Raw genomic sequence first — 13,069 nt, 5'->3', positions numbered from 1 at the left:
GCAAAGTGGATGGACCTCGAGGGTGTCATGCTAAGCGAAATAAGTCAGGCAGAGAAGGACAGATACCATATGTTTGCACTCATAGGTCTAACAGGAGACCAGGAGAAACCTAATGGAGGACCAGGGAGAGGGGACGAGGTAAAGAGAGTTGGGGAAAGAGAGGGACACAAAACTTGAAAGACTATTGAATACTGAAAACAAACTGAGGGTTGAAGGGTGGAGGGGAAGAGAGGTGGTGGTGATGGAGGAGGGCACTTGTGTGGAAGAGCACTGGGTGTTGTATGGGAACTAATTTGATAATAAAGTACTTAAAAAATAAATTAATTTAAAAAAATAACGTATCTGCCTGATAGCTTTCCATCATGATTTGTACCATTTTCCATTCCCATCAGTAGTTAATGAGGGTCTCATTTCTTCTGCATCCTCACACTCATTATCACCAGCTTTTTTTTTAACATTATCCATTCTAATAGATGTGTAGTTGTGTTAATTTTCATTTCCCATTATTTAGTTGCTGGTTTGCCATTTGAAGAATCTTTGGTGAAATGTCTATTCAAATCTCTTTTTAAAGTAGGTTGTTTTTGAGTTTTCAGTTAATTGTTATCCTGGATCCAAGTCTTTAATTAAAATTTTTAATGTTTTTTAAAATTTATTTTTGAGAGAGAGAGAAAGACAAATCACATGAGTGGGGGCGGTGAGAGAGAGGGAGACACAGAATCTGGACAGGCTCCAGGCTCTGAGTGAGCTGTCAGAACAGAGCCTGACGCGGGGCTCGAACCCATGAACCATGAGATCATGACCTGAGCCAAAGTCGGATGCCTAACTGACTGAGCGACCCCGGCGCCCTCCAAGTCTTTCATTAAATATAAGATCTGTAAAACTTTTTTCTAAATCTGTGGTCCTCTTTTCATTTTCTTTTTTTTTTTTAATGTCTTTATTTTATTTTGAGAGAGAGACAGACAGAGAATGAGCAGGGGAGGGGCAGAGAAAGAAGGAGACATAGAATCAGAAGCAGGTTCCAGGCTCTGGGCTGTCAGCACAGTCCCTGGCGCAGGGCTCAGGCCCACAAACCGTGAGATCATGACCTGAGCTGAAGTTGGACACTCAACCAACTGAGCCACCCAGGCACCCCCTCTTTTCATTTTCTTAACAGTAACTTTTAGAAGTAGAAATTTTATTTTGTTTATTTTAAATGTTTATTTTTGAGAGAGAGAGAGAGAGAGAGAGAGAGAGAGAGAGAGAGAGAGAGGCAGAGAGGCAGAGCAAGCAGAGGAGGGACAGAGAGAGAGAGAGAGACCCAGAATTTGAAGCAAGCCCCAGGCTCTGAGCTGTCAGCACAGAGCCTGATGTGGGCTCCAAGTCACAAACATCCAAGGTCATGACCTGAACTGAAGTCAAACGATCAACCGATGGAACCACCCAGACTCCCAAGGAGTAGAAATTTTAAATTTCAGTATAGTTCTGAGAGGGTGGGGAAGGTGCAGAAAGTGTGTGGTTTTGGATGTATTTGTGTGAGGTGTCTAGTCTTTTATTCTGAAAAATCCCTTTGACTTAGGAGGGTCCCCCCCCCCTCCATGAATGAAAAAAAGCAGCAATCAGATCACAGGGCAATCAGTTCTTCCCTCTGAAGACAGAGTTAATGTTCCAGCGGTGGCAGTAAAAGGCAGCAGGTATCCTTTGATTAATTCTCATTTCAACTGGGACACAAGGCTTCTTTACTAGGTTAAAGCAGCAGCATCACAGTGATGCATTATAGTTCGAACAAATTCTGGTAGTGTGGTGGAGCCATCTAGATCGAAGGGCAAAGTTGGACATTTGAATTACACCAGCAAGCTGACGCTGTCCTCTTCTAAGAAGAATCTGCCCCCCAAGGAATATTTCTGAAGCTTCCCAGACAAGGAGGATATTGGGAAACCATGCAAAAGCATGTGTAATCAACTGTTTTTTTTTTTCTTCTAATGAAATAGTAGACCTTTATTTACTGTACCCCAAACTAAGGATTCAGATATCCCCATTAGATATTAAAATTTTTTTAAATATTTACTTTTGAGAGACAGAGAGAGACAGATCATGAGCAGGGGAGGGGCAGAGAGAGAAGGATACACAGAATTGGAATCAGGCTCCAGGCTCTGAGCTGCCAGCACAGAGCCTGACTCGGGGCTTGAACCGATGAGCCTTGAGATCATGACCTGAGCCCAAGTCTGATGCTCAACTGACTGAGCCACCCAGGCACCTCTACCCATTAGATATTTAACATACATAACAGCATGTCCCTTATACAAAACATAGAGTAAATTTAATCCCCTTCCACTAAGAAAAAGTCTGAAGTAAAAGTCAACTATGATTTAAAAGTATTGATATATGTTTATTTGGGGAGGTAATGATTGAACTGAAAATTAAATACAATGAAAAATGTATCTGTTTGGGTTTGGATCATGACTTGGCTCCTAAATGTCTTTAGTTTTTTCCATTGACATCACCAGTAGCCTGGTCCCAGTGGATACGAGCTCTTCTTAATTACACTCTGTGCTTTTGTGAGGATAATAAAAATTTACAGGTGCCTCCTGAGATATGCCTGTCAAAATGAGGCATTATCTAACTAGAGAATTGCTCTTTTTACTCATTAAATAATCTATTAACTTTTAAATCATCTATTAACTTTTCTTTACCTCATGACAAGAAGAAATTAAAACATCTTATACCAATACACTCAAGCTTAATTGAACAGAGTAAAATAGATGATAAAAATTAAGCAAGGAAAACATAGACAGAAATCGATGTGGATCCAGCGGTGAGTTTTGTATGCTGCCACTTGAGTCCTATACACTTGCTAGATTTATGCCATAAATTTGGCACTAAGCTGCATATTAAACCATCTGAAGTGGGAAACATGATTAGTTAGGTGATTCATGGCATCCATAAAATTAAATAGCACCAGTGCTTTTCAGGAGAAACACATTATTCTTGGTACTGAAACTAGGGAAGAAATTCCTAACCACATGTCCTAGAGAATGATAAGACCTGGATTTATGCCTACGATGAATTGCTTCAACTCTGCTTCATAAAAGAAGGTTCACAGGCCCTTTCATCAGCAGGCAGCAGTTCCTATGATGGATATTTAAGTAAAGGACTTTGTCTGATCTGCTGGTGTTATTAGAAACACACTTTTGTCGATGGTGGAGAACATGAAGTAATCTTGCCTTTTTCTTATTTTCAAGCATAAACAAGTCTTTCATAGTGATTTTTCTCTCAGATTATGGGCGATAATCACCATTATCAAAGATAGGTGTCCATTTTTTCCCTAAAAGAGAAACAGCCCTACAGAGAGACCCTAATTTAGATAACAATCGCCAAACCATGTACTATATGATACATGTTCTATAAGATATTTACAAGTGTGAGAATAACAGGAATTCTGCAGTAAATTATAATTGAGAAATTGCAAGTCAAGCAAATTAAAATAAATTTATTTGCTGCTGGACTTGTCAGAACCTTTAAAATATTTTATTACACACAAGATTAATCTCTAAGTGGTGTATGCATTATTTTGTATTTCCCAAATGAAATTCTTCTCTTCGCAGAGAACCTCATGAGCTATTTCAAGAAATACTCTTGAGATCATCCACATTCTTTTATTCTGCACTGTTCATTTGGATTAATTCCAACGTTGACTCAAAATCAATCCTATAAAGAGGAAGTTACATCCATTTTGACACTGATATGTGTACAGCACTTTGAGTTCCTCTTTTGGCACTGACTACTGTTAAAATAACAATAAGATGTATTAGCTTGATGGGATTTTTTAGAAATAACTTCCGAAATACTATTTGTTTTTTATGTTCTGAACTCCAGTGTATGCCATAAATTTCTTTAAAGATCATGTTCTACCTGATCTTTGCCTTCTAAGTCGTGGAAAGGACTTTGGCCAAAAGTAATAAAATCTGATCTAAGAAAATACAGAGATTGATTTCAGTTTCATATGGTGCCATTTTCTAATGAAAAGTATTAATACAAAGGATTCAAAGATTCTTAGAGACAATATTAAATTTTTGGCAACAAATAGCTGTATTCTTTAAAAAGTTGCCTTCAAAATATACAAGAATAAAAATAATGAACTTTGTGTTATGACTAATATTCTCCACAAATTATGCAGCCAATTAGATCTGAAAATGATAATTAAGAGTAAAAATAAGCCTGAATATACTAAGGGCTAGACAGCATGCAGACAAATTGGAATTCTCATACTGGTGGGGATGCTAAATTAGTACATGCACCTTGGAAAACTGTTTGGCAGTTTCTTAAAATATATGTTTTCCGTATATTGTATCTTAAAATTGGAATAGGCTAGACCATTTAAATTCTTTTATAATGAGATTGTGCAGAGTAATGTGAAAAGTATATGTTATGTTTTTCTGTATTTGAACAACAAAAAGTTTTGTAATTCAAAGAAAATCAATGTAACAAAAATGTTTTTCAAATTAAAATGAGTATTGTCTATGCATACAAACATGGTTGAAGAGTCTGTATATGGAAATCATCCTATGTTTGGCTTGCAGTTATTCTATTCTTGTCAGCACTTCTTTCTATTCAGAGATAATTCTCCTTATTTTGAGCTTTCAACTGCAGATTTAGATACCCAACAGCTTGACCCATCTCCAATTATGCCTACCAACATCTCATAACATGTTTAAAGCAAAATCCCTCTTTTGGTTTATTGCAGTAAACAACAACTCTTCTTTCATGGGCCTAAGCCATACTTTTGAAACTGTGTGTGTTTCTCATCCAATCACTTAGTAAGCCTTGTCAGATTTACCATCAAAATGTATCCAGAATTATTTCACTTCTCACTACATCCCCTGAAACCACCCTGGTCAAAGTCATTGACATGACACAGCTGGAGTGTGTCAGTCACTTCTGTACAAGCCTCTGCTTGTACCCTGCCCTGCTAAAAATCTGTTCTTCACAAGGAAATCAGGCTGATGGTTTGAATCCCTCAGTTTATATGATGCTTCTGTTCCAAACCCTCCAGTGCTTTTTCGTCTACAACATTAGGTCCCCATTAGCCTCAAATAATAATAACAACTGAAGCACAAAGCATATTATAAATTTAAATTTTGCTTATATGATGTTCTAATTGATGGACAACTCTACAAGTAGTAATTCAGAGACCAAACCATCCTCAACGTTTAGACTTATCATTCATCATGAGGCTTCCAAATTGGAAAAAGTGGACCTAAAATTACACAGAGTGTGGACTCTTTTATGTAAAATCATATCCATGAGGAAACCTTAAAAATGGATGTAAAGTAAAATATTAGTGAGGCATGGGGCATCTGGATGGCTCAGTCGGCTAAACATCCAACTCTTGGTTTCATATCAGGTCATGATTTTATGGTTTGTGAGATTGAGGAGCCTGCTTGGAATTCTCTCTCTCTCCTCTCTCTCTGCCTCTGCCCTCGCTCACTTGTGTGCTCTCTCTTTCAAAATAAATAAATAAATAAATATTTAAACAATATATATTGAGACCCTAATCTGAGATTATGATGACTTTTTTTCTTAAGTATGTTCTACATTTTTCTTCACTTCTATAGTGTACATACATTGTTTTTATAATCTCAGAAAAATAAACTTTTAAGGATGGTAATGTAAGAGAAATTTTCCAGTCTAACTTACAGAAATTGTCTCAAGAGATTAAAGAGAAGGCTATATGGAGAAGTTTAATGGACTGAATTATGACTCCCCAAAATTCATATATTGAAACCCTAACCCCCATATCACTATTTAGTGATGGGCCTTATGGAGGTAAGGGTAGGAACCTAATCTGATATTACTGGGGTCCTTATAAGAAAAAGAGAAACAACAGGAATGCCTGTGAGGTTCTACTTTCTTCATCCACCTTGAGGTTCACCTTGATGTGTTATTCTTAACACTTAGTAGAAAGATGACTATACAGTGAGCAACTTCTCCAACTCACTTTTTCAAAAACAGAGTTTGATCCCTCTGTTGTATTGGATAAACCCTATAATCTGCAAGTTGTCAGGACTTCTGGTAAGAAATGTGGTAGGTTGTCAGGACTGGCCTACTCTAATTGGAGTCATTTTGGCCTTAGAATCAATGACAACTGAGGAGGATTGGATCATCTAGGGTGGATCATATAGACTTCCTCACACAAGAGAAAACCTAAGGGCTGACAAGTATTTTTGTAAACAAATTCTCATTTTCCCTAACTGTCAAATAGTCTAAAATCAGGACGCAAATTTTCTGGCTCGAAGCTCTCCATAATAGACCATCAACACTCCCCAGCCTTAATAAATAGAAATTACAGAAAGAATATCTTAAATGGCTTTTTTGTATGACTAAAGTAGAGAAGGACAAATAGTGAGAACCAAGGAAAGGAAAGTTGGCCAAAAATACGTCCGTTCCAATCCACTAAAAAGTCTGCAGAGATTGGTGGAGACCACATTCACAGCCCCTTCTCCACATTCTTAGGTTGAATTGATAAGAGAAACCTAAACCCTGAAGTGTGACATATACCTAAAGATACACTACAAAGGTTAACTACATCTTTTGAGGGTGAGAGGAAGCATTAGAAGACATGTATCCATTCAAGGTTAAACAAGTTGTGGGTGAGGGCAGGGAAAGAGATTGCCAAGAGGAGATGAAGGACTTCCTTTTGTGTATGATCCTCTAGGAAATTAAGGAAAATTTTAGGCAGAACTTTTTAATGCACATGAAGACGTTAAATAGGAAATAAGTTTGAAGAGAAGTGAGATTATATAAGAAATAGACATAATAGGGGAACTAAGAGAGTTAAGGAAAGAGTTTAAGAAAACAAATAATGTCATTGTAGGTTTTAAAGTAGAATCAGAAGAAAGAAAGGGACAGTGAAGAAACAATACACCAAAAATATGGTTTGTGCAAATCAGAGAGCTTTAGAAAACAAAAGATGAGCATGCCCAGAGATAATATATGCATATGGGAGACAAATGGGATCTGGTAAAGAGATAAGCCACATTTATGGAGACGTATAAAATATAAATGGAAAAGAAATGAGTCAAAATAGCAGAAAATTTCCTTGAAATAAAGGAAGATTTGAAATCTGAGGTTTAAGAGGCATTCTTCTCTAAGATACTCCCTCCTATAGAAAAAGAAATAACACACCAGAATGATTTAATTTCATCTCCAGATTCACACTTTGTTGTCTGATTGTGAGAATGGATCTGAGTCTTTTATTTATTTTTCTATGTTAGCCGAGATGATGTTAAGCTCTGTCAGTAGCAGGCCCTGGACTGTCATTGTTGAAGGCATAATGCTGTGAGTACAGTAGGTGGACTGTACATTTCACAGACAGGGGTGAGTCTAGACCAAGCATCAACTAGTGAACATGGCCCTCTCGGCCTCCTCCAACCTGATTTCCAGTGAGTTTCTCAGACTAGTCCTGAGAGTGGTGGCTGCCCCTTACTTCTGCTAGTCCTCTATTTTTGAGTTCCCTCAATTTTTATTAGACACTCCTCATTACTCCGCTCCTTCTTATAAGCTGATAATTATTTTTTATTTACTTATCTATTTATATGAAATATAATTAATATACGGTGCTTTGTTACTCTCAGGTGTATAATATCATGATTCAGCAGTTTTATACATTACTCAGTGCTCATCACGAAAAGTTACTCTCAAGCCCTTTATCTGTTTGATCTCACCAACCATCTCCCCTCTGACAACCACCAGCTTGTTTTCTCTATTGAAGTCTGTTTTGTCTTTTTCTTCTGTTTGTTTTTGTTTCTCAAATTACACATATGAGTGAAATCATACGGTATTTGTCTTTATAGGACTTACTTCACTTATCTTCAGGCCCTCTAGGCCCATCCATGTTGTTGCAAATGCCAAGAACTCATTCCTTTTTATGTCTGAGTAGTGTTCTATTGTGTGTGTATACCACATATTCTTTACCTTCATCTTTGGATTGACACTTGGGTTGCCTCCATATTTTGGCAATTGTAAATCAGGCTGCAATAAACATAGGGATGCATGTATCTTTTCACATTAGTTTTTTTCATTTTCTTTGGGCAAATATCCAATAGTAGCATTACTGGGTCATATGGTAGCTCTATTTTTAAGTTTTTGAGAATGCCCAACACTGTTTACCATAGTGGCTGTGCTAATTTTCATTCCACCAACAGTGTACAAGACTTCCTTTTTCTCCACATCCTCACCAACTCTTGTTATTGCTTATCTTTTTGATTTTAGCCATTCTGACAGGTGTGAGGTTGTCTCTTTGTGGTTTGATCTTGCACTTGATGATATTGAGCATCTTTTCATGTGTCTGTTGATGAACTATGTGTCTTCTATGAAAAATAAATGTCTGTTCAAGTTCTCTGCCCATTTTCTATTGAATAATTTGTATTTTTTGCTGTTGAGTTATATAAATATATAATATTAACCCCTTATTGTATATATAATTTCCAAGTTCGGCCTCCCACTTAGTAGGTTGCCTTGGCATTTTGTTGACAATTTCCTTCACTGTGAAAAAGCTTTTTATTCTGTTGTAGTCCCAGTAGTTTATTTTTGCTTTTGTTTCCCTAGCTTGAGAAGACATATCTAGAAAAACATTTCTTTAGCCAATGTCAAAACTGACGATTGTCTTTTTTAAATTTGCTCTGCTCACATTACTGTGATTTCTCTTTCCTGACTGGACAATTACCAGAATCCCTTAGAATTTTCAAAGCAGTTTTTATTAAATATATTTTTTTATTTTTTAAAAATAGTTTATTGTCAAATTGGTTTCCATATATCACCCAGTGATCTTCCCCACAAGTGCCCCCCTCCATTGCCACAACCTTATTCCTCCCTCCCCATCCACCTTCAACCCTTGGTTCATTTTCAGTATTCAATAGTCTCTCAGGTTTTTCATCCCTCTCTCTCCTCAACTCTCTTTCCCTCTTCTCATCCCCCTGGTCCTCCATTAGGTTTCTCCTGTTCTCCTGTTAGACCTATGAGTGCAAACATATGGTATCTGTCCTTCTCTGCCTGACTTATTTCGCTTAGCATGACACCCTCAAGGTCCAAGCACCTTGCTACAAATGGCCATATTTTATTCTTTCTCATTGTCATGGAATACTCCATTGTATATATATACCAACATCTTCTTGATCCACTCATCAGGTGATGGACATTTAGGCTCTTTTGATGATTTGGCTATTGTTGACAGTGATGCTATAAACATTGGGGTATATGTGCTCCTATGCATCAGCACTTCTGTATCTCTTGGGTAAATCCCTAGCAGTGCTATTGCTGGGTCATAGGGGAGTTATATGGATAGTTTTTTGAGGAACCTTCACACTGTTTCCAGAGTGGCTGAACCAGTTTATATTCCCACCAACAGTGTAGGAGGGTGCCTGTGTCTCTAAACCCTCGACAGCATCTATAGTTTTTGATTTGTTCATTTTAGCCGCTCTGACTGGCATGAGGTGGTATCTCAATGTGGTTTTAATTTGTGTTTCCCTGATGATGAGTGATGTTGAGCATTGTTTCATGTGCCTGTAGGCCATCTGGATGTCCTCTTTGGAGAAGTGTCTGTTTATGTCTTCTGCCCATTTCTTCACTGGGTTATTTGTTTTGTGGGTGTGGAGTTTGGTGAGTTCCTTGTATATTTTAGATACTAGCCCTTTATCTAATATGTCATTTGCAACTACCTTTTCCCATTCTGTTGGTTGCCTATTAGTTTTCTTGATTGTTTCCTTTGCAGTGCAGAAGCTTTTTATCTTGATGAGGTCCCAAGAGTTCAGTTTTGCTTTCATTTTTTTTGCCTTTGGGGGTGTGTCAAGTAGGAGATTGTTGCGGTTGAGGTCAAGGAGGCTATTTCCTGCTTTCTACTCTAGGGTTTTGATGGTTTCCTGTCTCACATTCAGGTCCTTCTGCCATTTTGAGTTAATTTTTGTGTATGGTGTAAGAAAGTGGTCTAGTTTCATTCTTCTGCATGTTGCTGTCCAGTTCTCCCAGCACCACCTGCTAAAGAGGCAGTCTTTTCTTCATCAGGTACTCTTTCCTGCTTTGTCAAAAATTAATTGGCCGTACATTTGTGGGCCCAGTTCTGGGTTCTCTATTCTATTCCACTGGTCTGTGTGTCTGGTTTTGTGCCAATACCATACCGTCTTGATGATGACAGCTTTGTAATAGGGCCTAAAGTCTGGGATTGTGATGCCTCCCGTTTTGGGTTTTTTCTTCAATATTACTTTGACTATTCGGGGTCTTTTGTGGTTCTATATGAATTTTAAGATAGTTTGTTCTAGCTTTGAGAAGAATGCTGGTGCAACTTTGATGGGAATTGCATTGAATGTGTAAATTGCTTTGGGTAATAGACATTTTCATAATATTTATTCTTTCGATCCATGAGCTTGGAATGTTTTTCCATTTCTTGGTGTCTTCTTCAATTTCTTTCATGAGTCTTCTATAGTTTTCATCATATAGGTCTTTTACATCCTTGGTTAGGTTTACTCCTAGGATTTTATGGTTTTTCATGCAATTATTAACGGGATCAGTTTCTTGATTTCTCTTTCTGCTGCTTCATTATTGGTGTATAGGAATGCAACCAATTCCTGTACATTGATTTTGTACCCTGCAACTTTACTGAATTCATTGATCAGTTCTAGAAGGCTTCTGGTGGAGTCAATTGGGTTTTCCACGTAGAGTATCATGTCATCTGCGAAAAGTGAAAGTTTGACTTCCTCTTTGCTGATTCTGATGCCTTTTATTTCCTTTTGTTGTCTGATTGCTGATGCTAAGACTTCCAGCACTATGTTAACAACAGTGGTGAGAGTGGACACCTGTGTCATGTTCCTGATCTTAGGGAGAAAGCTCTCAGTTTTTCCCCATTGAGGATGATATTAGCTGTGGGTTTTTCATAAACTGCTTTTATAATGTTTAGGTAAGTTCCTTCTATTCCGACTTTCTTAAGGGTTTTTATTAAGAAAGGGTGCTGTATTTTGTCAAATGCTTTTTTCCCATCTACCGACAGGATCATATAGTTTTTATCTTTTTTTTTTGTTAATGTGATGTATCACAATGATGTATTTGTGAATATTGAACCAGCCCTGTAACCCAGGAATGAGTCCCACTTGATCTTGATGGATAATTTTTTTATATGCTGTTGAATTCGATTTGCTAGTATCTTGTTGAGTATTTTTGCATCTGTATTCATTAAGGATATTGGTCTGTAGTTCTCTTTTTTGGCTGGGTCTCTTTCTGGTTTGGGTATCAAGGTGATGCTGGCTTCGTAGAATGAGTTTGGAAGTTTTCCTACTATTCTATTTTTTGGAATAGTTTGAGAAGAATGAGTATGAGCTCTGCTTTAAATGTCTGGTAGAATTCCCCTGGGAAGCCATCTGGCCCTGGGCTCTTATTCATTGGGAGATTTTTGATAACGGATTTGATTTCTTCACTGGTTATTGGTCTATTCATGCTTTCTCTCTTCCTGTTGAATTTTGGTAGTGCATGCACATTTAGGAATTTGTCCATTTCTTCTAGGTTGTCCAGTTTGTTGACATATCATTTTTCATAATCTCTGACGATTGCTTGTATTTCTAATGGATTGGTTGTAATAGATCCTTTATCATTCATGATTTTGTCTATCTGGGTGCTCTCTCTTTTGTTTCTAAGGAGTCTGGCTAGAGGTTTATCAATTTTGTTTATTTTTTCAAAGAACCAATTCTTGGTTTCATTGATCTGCTCGACTGTTTTTTTTTTATTCTATATTGTTTATTTCTGCCCAGATCTTTATTATTTCTTTTCTTCTGCTGGGTTTGGGGTGCTCTTGCTGCTCCCCTTCTAGTTCCAGTTGGTGCTCTGTTAGATTTTGAATTTGCACTTTTTCTAGTTTGTTGAAATAGGCCTGGATTGCAATATACTTTTCTCTTAGGACTGCCTTTGCTGTGTCCCAAAGATTTTGGATTGTTATATTTTCGTTTTCATTTGTTTCCATATATTTTTAAATTTCTTCTCTGATTGCCTGATTAGCCCAATCATCCTTTAGTAGGGTGGTTTTTAACCTCCACATTTCTGGAGGTTTTCCAGACTTTTTCCTGTGGTTAACTTCAAGTTTCATAGCATTGTGATCTGAAAGTGTACATGGTATGATCTCTATTCATTTATACTTATGTATGACTGCTTTTCCCCAGTGTGTGATCTATCTTGGACAATGTGCCATGTGCACTTGAAAAAAAGGTGAATTTCCTCTCTTCAGGATGCAGAGTTCTAAATATATCTATCCGTTCCAGCTGTTCCAATGTGTCATTCAGGTCCATTGCTTCCTTAGTGATTTTCTGTTTTGTTGATCTATCCATTGCTGTCAGTGGAGTATTAAAGTCCCCTACAATTAGCACATTTTTGTCAATAAGATTGTTTCTTTCTGTGATTAATTGTTTTATGTATTTGGGCGCTTCCAAATTTGGCACATAGATATTTATAATTGTTAGCTCCTCCTGATGGAGAGACCCTGTAATTATTATATAATGTCCTTCTCCATCTCTTGTTACTGTCTTTACTTTAAAGTTCAGTTTGTCTGATATAAATATGGCTACTCCGGCTTTCTTTTGGCTTCCAGTCGCATGATAGATATTTCTCCATCCCTTTACTTTCAACCTGAAGGTGTCTTCAGGTTGAAAATGAGTCTCTTGTAGACAGCAACTAGATGGATTTTGTTTTTTAATCTATTCTGTTAACCTGCATCGTTTGGTTGGAGCATTCAGTCCATTTACATTCAGTGTTATTATTGAAAAGTGTGGATTTAGAGTCATTGTGTTCTCTGTAGAATTCATGTTTATAGTGGTGTCTCTGGCACCTTGTATTCTTTGCAACATTTCCCTCATAGAATCCCTCTTAGGATTTCTTTTAGGGCTGCTTTGGTGATCATGAATTCTCTCAATTTTTGTTTATTTGGGAACACCTTTATCTCTTCTATTTGGAATGATAGGCTTGCTGGATAATGGATTCTTCGCTGCATGTTTTTTCTGTTCATTACATTGAAGATTTCCTACCATTCCTTCCTGGCCTGCCAAGTTTCATTAGATAGGTA

Source organism: Suricata suricatta, chromosome 2 (genome assembly GCF_006229205.1).
Source record: "Suricata suricatta isolate VVHF042 chromosome 2, meerkat_22Aug2017_6uvM2_HiC, whole genome shotgun sequence".
Lineage (NCBI taxonomy): Eukaryota > Metazoa > Chordata > Mammalia > Carnivora > Herpestidae > Suricata > Suricata suricatta.
This window is presented reverse-complemented; position numbering follows the sequence as displayed.